The sequence below is a fragment of the Cebus imitator genome, unplaced genomic scaffold, assembly GCF_001604975.1.
Source record: "Cebus imitator isolate Cc_AM_T3 unplaced genomic scaffold, Cebus_imitator-1.0 Scaffold12, whole genome shotgun sequence".
Taxonomy (NCBI): Eukaryota; Metazoa; Chordata; class Mammalia; order Primates; family Cebidae; genus Cebus; species Cebus imitator.
Window position 1 is genome coordinate 9,457,103 of NW_016107327.1, and position 9,690 is coordinate 9,466,792.

Here is a 9,690-nt window from a genome sequence, read left to right on the forward strand (position 1 = left end):
AGAAAGAGAGAAAGAGAGAAAGAGAGAAAGAGAGAAAGAGAGAAAGAAAGAAAATGTATGTATTGCCATGTTGTCCAGACAGGTCTTGAACTTCTGGGCTCAAGGGATCCAACCACCTTGACCTCCAAAGTGCTGGGATTACAGGCAAGAACCACCATGTCTGGCCTAACCTTTGTATTCTAAAGGAATGTCTTTGGACCACATATTTAAAATGCTTGTTATCATGAGGTATTGGAGGTGGGTAATAATTTCTGCTCCAAAGAAACAGATAAGTGTCATTCGAATATCACTATTCCAGTTACTTGAAAAAAATAAAATTTGTGACTAGAATGTGAATATATCTGTGCTTTCATTTGGGCCATCTATATTTTATACTTTTGGTTTTGTTCATTTTTGTCTTTTCTATTTTACAGAAATGGAATTTTAAAAACTATCCATTCTGCACAATTGCTTACATTTTGTCTCACCAATACTTTATGGAAATCCCTTCAATGCAACTGGTATAACCTCATTTCATTCTCATTAATGGATACATAATATTCTATTACTGGACAACCACTTTGTCACCAGGCTTTTATTATTTTGCTCTGGGATTTTGTTTTTCTGTTTGCTACTATGAACAATTTCTCAATGTGTTTTCCAACTATCCGATCTCTGGAAACAAAAAAATTTAAAAAGGAGACTTCTTGGTCAAAGAGCATATAAATGTTAAATTTTAATAAAGGCTGCCAGCTAGTCTTCCAAAATAATTTAAAATTATACACATTTCTATCAACAAAAAATGCTGAAAATAATTGGAAAGGCTCTAGAAGGAGCACCAAACTTGACCACTGTCATGGGGATAGGGGGTGGGAGGGGAGAAAATTAAAATTTAAAAAAAGAATAGTTAAGCCTGTTACAGCTATTCAACTAACAAAATACAAATTATACTAAAGGTTGTAAATATGAAGACTGCACAAATACATGCCGTTCCCAGAGAAGGCAACAGTAGCTTCCCCATGTGCAATGCTGCGGGCTCTTGCACTTCTGCTGGCTTGGTGGAGGTGAGCACCGTGGCCCAGGAGGCCTCCCTCACATTGATGGGGAGTCCGGATGCTACACAGCCCAAGCATGGAAAGCCTGTGCCCTGTTGCTGCTTGGAGGAGAGATACCTGCTGATCAGAAATATTCATTTTTGATCTGATGCGAGCAAGACATTACCTCAGACGCTACTGATACTTAGGTATTTGCAAAAAGGAAAGGAGGGAAGGGGGGAAGGAAGGAAGGAAAGAAGGAAGGAAGGAAGGAACTCAAAGAAAGGGAAAGAATAGAGATGTGCGAATGACAGCAAATTTGGTTTCAAAGTACAATAAAAGTCAACTTTGAATAATTGGTTTTCTACAGCTATTCAACATCAGTGGTGTTTACATAAGAGTAGTTTCCTCCACAGTCTTTAGCAACTCATGAATCACCGACCTTATCCTCACTTAGAGACAGCTATGGGGACAAATGAAATGAACATGCCACGGGAGTGAACGGACCTGAACTCCCCTCCTGACTTGTTCAAGGACTCCCACGGGCCAAGTGCTCACAGTTCAACCTTTATCCTCGCCATGAGAGCTTCTGGGAGCCAGCAGAATATCATTTCCAGGTGTGAGGGCGCTACTCACTATCTTTGCTTACCCCCAATATTCAGATATTACCAAGATCCCCATCATTATCAGACACATTTCACATGACCTGTCCTGATAAACTTGAACAGAACGTGCGTGCGTGTTGGCGAATGTTGTGCATGTTGGAGATGCGTGAACCAGGCGGCGGGAAGGCCTGGGTTCCAGGCCCAGCTCTCTAAATAAACAACTCTGAAGCCTGAACAGAGCTCCTCAAACTCCCCATGGCTAACTCTCATCTCTAAAATAAACATTAAGGATATTATGGGCTACCTACCTCACAGGGTTGTTGTGAAGGGCAAAGTGAGATCACAGTCTTAAAGTGAGATGCAAGGTATTGTATTTATTTCTAGAACTGGCAGAAATACAAAACTTACTGACTTCCCAGAATTGAGGAAGTTGCCTGAATACTGTTTCATAGAACTTTTATCCCAAGGATTTAGAAGATCCCTCAAACTGTTTCTTGCTTAGCCTGAATGAGCCTGCCGATGGTCCATCTCTTCAGCTAATGAGGCATTGACATAAATCTAGGGCCACAACTTCAAGCTGTTATAAATTCCTATTCTCATCTTTACTACAGATCCACCAAGACACTGGATCAGAATATTCAATAGTTATCACATGAATGAGTCTTCTGCAAACCATTTCCTATTCTTATTGACTGTCCAGTAAGCTTCATGCACTTATCAGAGGATGTTTCAACACTGGAATGACACATCCCTTTCCCTGGACCATCTTGTAGCTGCTTAATGTCATTTTTCTCTATCGTGTTTTTTTGGCCTCTACTCTAACACAATGTCCCCAAATCCTAAAAACGTCACCGAGAGGCCAGATTTGGAAGGATGCTTACAAGGGAATGCAGGAAGTTCAAATTTGGCCTGCTATTAAGTGTATTTAGAGGAACACCGGTTCATGGTCACATTCCGTACATCTGCTTGATATATTAACTTGCATTTGGGAGTCCAAAATTTCATCTGTAGCTGCTTCCTGTTTCCATTTTTCAAGGAACCACTCAGATCTCTCCACAACTGCGTGATCGGCTTGAACTGGATAAAGCTGGCCAGTAAGTCTCTCCATTTTGTGAAGATTGGAAGACGGTACTTATTCACCTTAAGTACCTGCAAGATTCTGACCGATGGACAGGAAAGCAGATGAGTTCTGAGTGTGGCAAAGCTCCCCTTAGGGTTTTATGTCCTGGATAGGATGATTAGAACACTGAATGTGGGGCTGATTCTCACAGAGCCTTTGTCAGTAAAAATAGCTTCATAATGGTCAGGCCTGGAGCTGCTTGATGCTCTCTATGGGAATTTCAAAAGGGCATAGTTGGATGCCTGAACTTGGTGCTATTCCATGATGATTAAGAGTAAGAAGAATTGAAAATTCTAAGAAAGCTGAAAGATGACAGAGGGAGGAGGAAAGAGAAAGAAAAAGGGCAGGAGGGAGAGTCAGCACATCTTAGAACTCCTTGAGGCTAGAAATTTTGATGTTTACTTGTTTGATCTGAAGGTCAGAATTACACACATCAAAGAGGTGGTGTGTGAGGCTCGGATGCAATTGGAGCAATGTTCAGTTACTTTTTAAAAGCAGTAAGTAAATGGTTAAGAGCACAGGCACTGAAGCCAGGCTGCCTGAGTTTTAGTCAAACTCAGTCCCTAATTCACATGGTGACCTTAAGCAGATTACTTAAGCTCTGTGCCTCAGTTTCCTTCTCTTTAAGATGAGGATAATCAGCATGCTTATTTCCTAGAAGATTAAACTAATTAATGCATATAAAATGCTTAGAACACTGGCCGTCACACACAGAGAGAGCTATGTGCATGTTTATACCTCTTACCACAATCACTTTAAAACCACAGGACATACCATCTTATGCCAGTCAGAATGGCTCTTGTTAAAGAGTTGAAAAATAACAGGTGTTGGTGAGAATGCTGTGAAAAGGGAATGCTTACACACTGTTGGTGTAAATGTAAATTAGTAAACCTCTAGGGAAAATAGTATGGAGATTTCTCAAAGAAAAAAAAATAGAACCACCACTCAATCCAGCAGTCCCTCTACTAAGTATCTACCCAAAGGAACAGAAATCATTAAATGAAAAAGGCACCTGCACCCATATGATTATTTGTGATAGTAAAGATATAGAATCAACCTAAGTACGGAACAACAGATGATTAAATAAAATGTCATATATATACCATGGAATACTACTCAGCTGTAAAAAAGAATGAAATCACAACTTTTGCAGCAACATAGATAGAGCTGAGGCCATTATCTTAAGTGAAATGACTCAGAAACAGAAGGTCAAAAACTACATCTTCTCACTTATAAGTAGGAACTAAAAAATGGCTACACATAGACATAGAATGAGAAAACAATGAACACTGGAGACTCAGAAAGGTGGGAGGGGGTTAGGTATGAGACATGACCTAATTGACACAATGTACAATGTTCAGGTGATGATTACGCTAAAAGCCAGACTTCACTATTATGCAATATATTCACGTAACAAAACTGCACTTGTTTTAAATCTATAAAAACAAAAGTAAAATAAAATGTCTGCTACACAAAGCAATTAATAGATTCAATGAAATCCCTGTCAAAATACCAATGACATTCTTCACAGAAATAGAAAAAACAATTCTAAAATTTGTATAGAACCACTAAAGACACTGAATATACTGAGCAATTTTGAGCAAAAAAGAACAAAGCTGAAGGCATCACACTATCTGACTTCAAAATATGCTACAAAGCTATAATAACCAAAACAACATGGTCCTGGCATACAAACAGACACATAGACCACTGGAAAAGAATAGAGGGCCTCAAAATAAATCCACACATCTACAGACAACTGATTTTTGACAAAGGGGCCAAGAACACACATTGGAGAAAGGACAACCTCTTCAATCAATGGTGATGGGGAAAATGAAAATCCACATGCAGAAGAATTAAACTAGAACCTTATCTCCCGCCATACAAAAAAAAAAAACCTTAAAATGTATTAAAAACTTAAATGTGAGACCCAAAACTGTAAAACTACTAGAAGAAAACATAGGGGAATCACTACATGACATTGGTCTAGGCAAGGATTTTTTTGGATAAGACCTCAAAAGCACAGGCAACAAAAGCAAAATTAGACAGATGGGATTATATCAAAATAAGAGGCCTCCTGACAGCAAAGAAAACAATCAACAGAGTGAACAGAAACCTACAGAATGAGAGAAAATATCTGCAAACCAGACATCTGACAAGGAGTCAATAACCAAAATATACAAGGAACAAAAACAACTCAAAAGCAAAAAAATAAATAATCCATTTTAAAAACAGGGAAAAGATCTGCAGAGACATTTTTCAAAAGAAGCATACAAATGGCAAGGAGGTATATGAAAAAATGTTCACCATTGATCACCAGAGAAATGCAAACAGAGACCTCAATAAAATACTATCTCATCCCAGTTAGAATGACTATTATCAAAAAGACAAAAAATAGCAAGTGCTGGCAAGGATATGAAGAAAAGGGAACCCCTGCACACTGTTGGTGGGAATGCAAATTAGTACAGCCATTATGGAAAACTGTATGGAGGTTCCTCAAAAAATTAACAATAGAACTATCATATGATTCAGCAATCCCATTACTGGATACACATCCAAAGGAAATTTAATTAGTATGTGGAAGAGATGTCTACACTCCCATATTTACTGTGGCACTATTCACAATAGCAGAGATATGTAATCAACCCAAGTATTCATTACTGGATGGATGAAAGAATAAAGAAAATGTGGTATATAAACACATGGAATACTATTTAGCCGTAAGAAAGAATAAAATCCTGTCATTGGAGACAACACGGATGAGCCTGAAGATATTATGTTCAGTGAAATAAGCCAGACACAGAACGACCAATGCTGCATGATCTCACTCAGCTGTGGAATCTAAAACGTTGGTCTCATAGAAGTGAACAGAAAAGTGGTTACCAGAGGCTGGGGAAGGAGGGGGGAGTGGGCGATGGAGACAGGCTAGTACAAAGTTATAGCTAGATAAGAGAAGTAAGTTCCAGTATCGTATTGCACAGTAGGGTGACTACAGTTGACAAAAATGTACTGTACTTTTCAAAACAGCTAGAAAAGGGGATTCTGAATGCTCTTATCACAAAGAAATGATAAATGTTGAAGATAATGGATTTGCTAATTACCCTGATTTGATCATTACATAATGTAAAGGTCTATTGAAACATCACATCGTACCCTAGAAATATATACAATTATTATGTGCCACGTAAAAATAAAATAAAGCCTTGAAAAAAAAAAAGTATTGTTTGTGGCAAGGAACAGATGAATCCAAAACAAGCAGGCAGAGAAGAGGGAAGGAGGCCAGCCCTACAGCAGTGATGGGAGAGGAGCGAGGGAGGCAGTGGGGGCTGTCGCAGGCTGTGTGCAGAGGTTCAGCAGATTTATCTCAATTCGCTTCACCTTGACATTTACTCAGCATTTACTTCCCACATACTGTGCTAGACACAAGTTGGGAGTCTAAGATGAAGAGGATGTGATGCCAGGCTCAGCTACAACCCTTGAACCAAATCCCAGGTCAGCCAGACTCTTCTGTCACTGTCCTGCCTGTTTCTACCTCCAGCTCTTTGCAAAGCTGGTGCCCCTTCATCTCCCACCACCCAAACCTGACTTGCCCTTTAAGGGCAATCCCCAGAGCTCCTGCCTCCTGAAACTTTTCCCAAACACATGAAGGTTCTTGAAGCCTCACTCTGTTTAGTGCTTTTGCTTCTGCTCAATCATAATAATAATGATAGTGATTATGATAGTAACTCTTAACATTTGCCAAATATTTACGATGTGCCAAGTCCTGTATTACAGTCAGTTGTGCCATCCCTCATCTCTCCATTGTCAGGGACACCAGAGCAATCATAGTCACTTGACAGGATGTGAAGGAGGGCTATAGATTATTGGAGAAAAAGGCTTATTTCTTGCTGCTCAGTCTAAGTGGACTTCTCTGTCTCACTTCCCCCAACACACACACACACACACACACACACACACACANGGAGAAAAAGGCTTATTTCTTGCTGCTCAGTCTAAGTGGACTTCTCTGTCTCACTTCCCCCAACACACACACACACACACACACACACACAGAGAGAGAGAGAGAGAGAGAGAGAGAGAGAGAGAGAGAGACATGAGCCAGGGAGCAGAGGATACCACATACGGCAGCAAGGTGAAATGCCCAGGCTCAGGAGTAAATAGATCTGGGTTCAAACACCAGCTCTGCCACCACATGACCTTCAGAAAGTCATTCAGCTGGTCTGAGCCTTTGGTGTGCACTCCTCCAACTGGGGATGACACTGCAAACCTACTTGAGGAGCAGATGATACTAAGTGCCCCATTAATGGTTAATGGTAACTCTTCTCAGAATCCAACATCTAACAGAGCTTATTTCATTTCATTCCTTGATTGATATTGCCAACAGCTTTTCAACATGAAATCACGTGGGAGGCTGAAGAGAATAGGGGCTAAAAGTGATACTTTAAATTCACTTCGGTTTCTTTGCTGTGTGACCTTGGGCAAGTTACATATGCTCTTTCTGACCTCATTTCCTTACCTATAAAATTGGGATAATAGGGACTCACCTCACTGAAGTTCTGTAAGAATTAAATAAGATCATGTATGCAGGGGCTTAGCACAGGGCTCAGCACATCATAAATATTTGGCAAATGTTAGCAGTTACCATTATAATCAACAAAAGCGAAAGGACTAAACAGAGTGAGACTTAAAGAACCTTCAAGTGTTTGGGAACTCTTCATTTTTTTCTTAAATTTCTTACCTTGTATAAACCCCACCATTGTCAGGTAGGCAGTCAGAATCATCTACTTACTTCTACCTTGTGGACCATTTATTCCATGAAGCATTTATTCTGTGTGTTGAACAAAGTGAGTAACTTGATCTCCTTCCTTTTGTAGAACATCAAGAGGAAAATAATGTATGGTGTATATAATAATATTATTTCTTTCTAAATCTGACGGAGCAGGAAGATAACACAACGTTTAACGCAGGCTTGTTGTGGAGCTGTCTGAGTAGAAGATTCCAGGCCATAAAACCAACACCATTTACCCACTTCCTTTGAAGCAAAGTAACTGCTCAACGTAAAGCGGAAAGAATCTTTGGGACAAGTTTATCGCTATGATCAGCCTATTAGTGTAACATGCTGTCATCCTTCCCGCACTATTTACTCAGGCACACTAAGTGCTTCTTGCTTAACCCTGCCCAGTACTCATCAGCTCCAGTGGGGGCTACGTGTTTTTTTGTAGGTTGTTTTCATATAGAATGTGAAGGATACACGATTACCTTGTGCAAGGGACAAAAAGAACACAGTGGTGTCGGTTCCAACAGCTTTCCCCATGTTTTCATTTCCAGCAAATACCATGTCCTTCCATCTTTCACCAGCTCATGTAGGGGAATGAACAAAATGTTCTGCCACGAACTTGTTTCAAAATTTCTACTAGGGCAGCAATTTGAGGGATTCAGCAGGAGAAGCGAGGGGTGTGTTATTCTGGACATGTGTAAGAAGCTTGGAAAACAGAGTCAGAAAATGGGGGCGGTGGGGAGTGGTGGCAGAGATAACTTGGCGGTAAAACAAAAGTGAACCAACAAAAACAACACAACCTAAAAGGGAATTGAGAGGCCAGTGGAGAAAGGGGGCATCAAATTGACAAGTTGGCCAGAAATCTGGACCCTGTAAGGGAGGATTTAGTGCTGGGTCGTGCCCTGGGCTGAATTTATCGCTGCTTTCCTTGTTAACTCGCCTCATGTTTAAAGTCAAAACTGCTATAGGCTCTGAGGGATTTCTATCTTTGTCATTTGTATTATCTGCCTCAAAATACAAACTCCCAAGTAAGGAGAATGATTCCCCTTCTGCCAGGAAGAAGAAAGCAGAGAATTGAGGGATGCCGAAATCAATGTTTAAAGGGTTTGGGTTTGGGGCGGTTCTGGATGAGGCTCCGTGCTCTGAGTGAGTGAGGCGGGGAGGTGGGAGAGGACTGAGTGCTGTGGAAAGGTGGCGGGGACGCAGGTGAGGGCGACACGGGGAAGCGCACGGTCCTGGGGCCCGCAGACGGGACGGAGCCGCCAGGGCCGGTGGTCTGGGCTGGTGGTTGCGGACACCGAGTGGAAAAAGGATTCTACGCTCTGCTCCCGCCCCGGGAGACTAAGAGCCAACCCTACTAAGCAGCCACGTTTTGCCCGTTCCAGGTAAGTAGGAAAGACTGACTCCCGAGCACAGATAATGTTACAAATGAGGTGCGTTGCGAAGCCAGGAAGCACAGCACCCCTTCGCGTCTGGGCAGGCGGGAGCCCAGGAATGCACCCGAAAGGCGGGGAGTCCAGGTCCCCCACCGCTTCTCCAACGCCAGGAGGCCGCAATTTGTAAGGCGAAATTAAAAATGCACCACGCGTCGGCCCGGGGCCTACCGCTGTTTATATAGACATACCACACCGAGGGAGCCGGCCCAACATTCCGCGCAGGGCGCAGAGAAGAGGGGGTGAGGGCGCGGCCGGCCCCTCCCCCGCCGCCTTCCTGCGCCGCAACCTGGACTTGACCCCCGCGAGCCTGGCTCCGCGCGGCCGGGGCCGCCCCGCCGGAGCCGGGCGCTGAGACCGGCGTCCCGGGCCGGCGTCGCCGCGCGCCTGCAGACCCGGGCGACCAGACGCGCCCACCGTCCCGCCCCGCGCAGACCCTACGCCGCAGCGCGGCAGGACCCGAACTGCCCCCGGCGGTGAACTTTTCCGGTGCCTGGACCTTTTGTTTGGTGGGGGGAGGTGGGTGCAGCGCTTGGTGGGGGTGAGGGGAGCAGAGAGAGTTTGATCCCCATGTGTTGAGCTGCAAAAGAGCAGGGACAACTCCAGGGCCGGCGTTCAGAGCCGAGAATGGAAGCTGCGCACGCCCCAGGTCGGATGCGACTCGGAGGTCCTTGGGCCTCAGCGGCTGGGTGACGCGGGGCAAGTCTCGGCAGTTCTGGGGGCCTTAAAGTCTTAACTGTAA

General features: G+C 43.1%; 1 long non-coding RNA gene across 1 annotated transcript in view; it reads right to left on the minus strand.

Annotated features, from left to right (window-relative positions):
- Positions 1-8,122, minus strand: part of LOC119467120 — a 9,393-nt gene extending 1,271 nt beyond the window's left edge. Inside the window, exons 1-2 of the long non-coding RNA XR_005195647.1 lie at positions 7,998-8,122; positions 7,477-7,566 (exon numbers count right to left, since the gene is read on the minus strand). This is a non-coding gene — a long non-coding RNA (uncharacterized LOC119467120). The remainder of the gene's footprint in view (positions 1-7,476; positions 7,567-7,997) is intronic.
- Between the last annotated feature and the right edge of the window lie 1,568 nt (positions 8,123-9,690).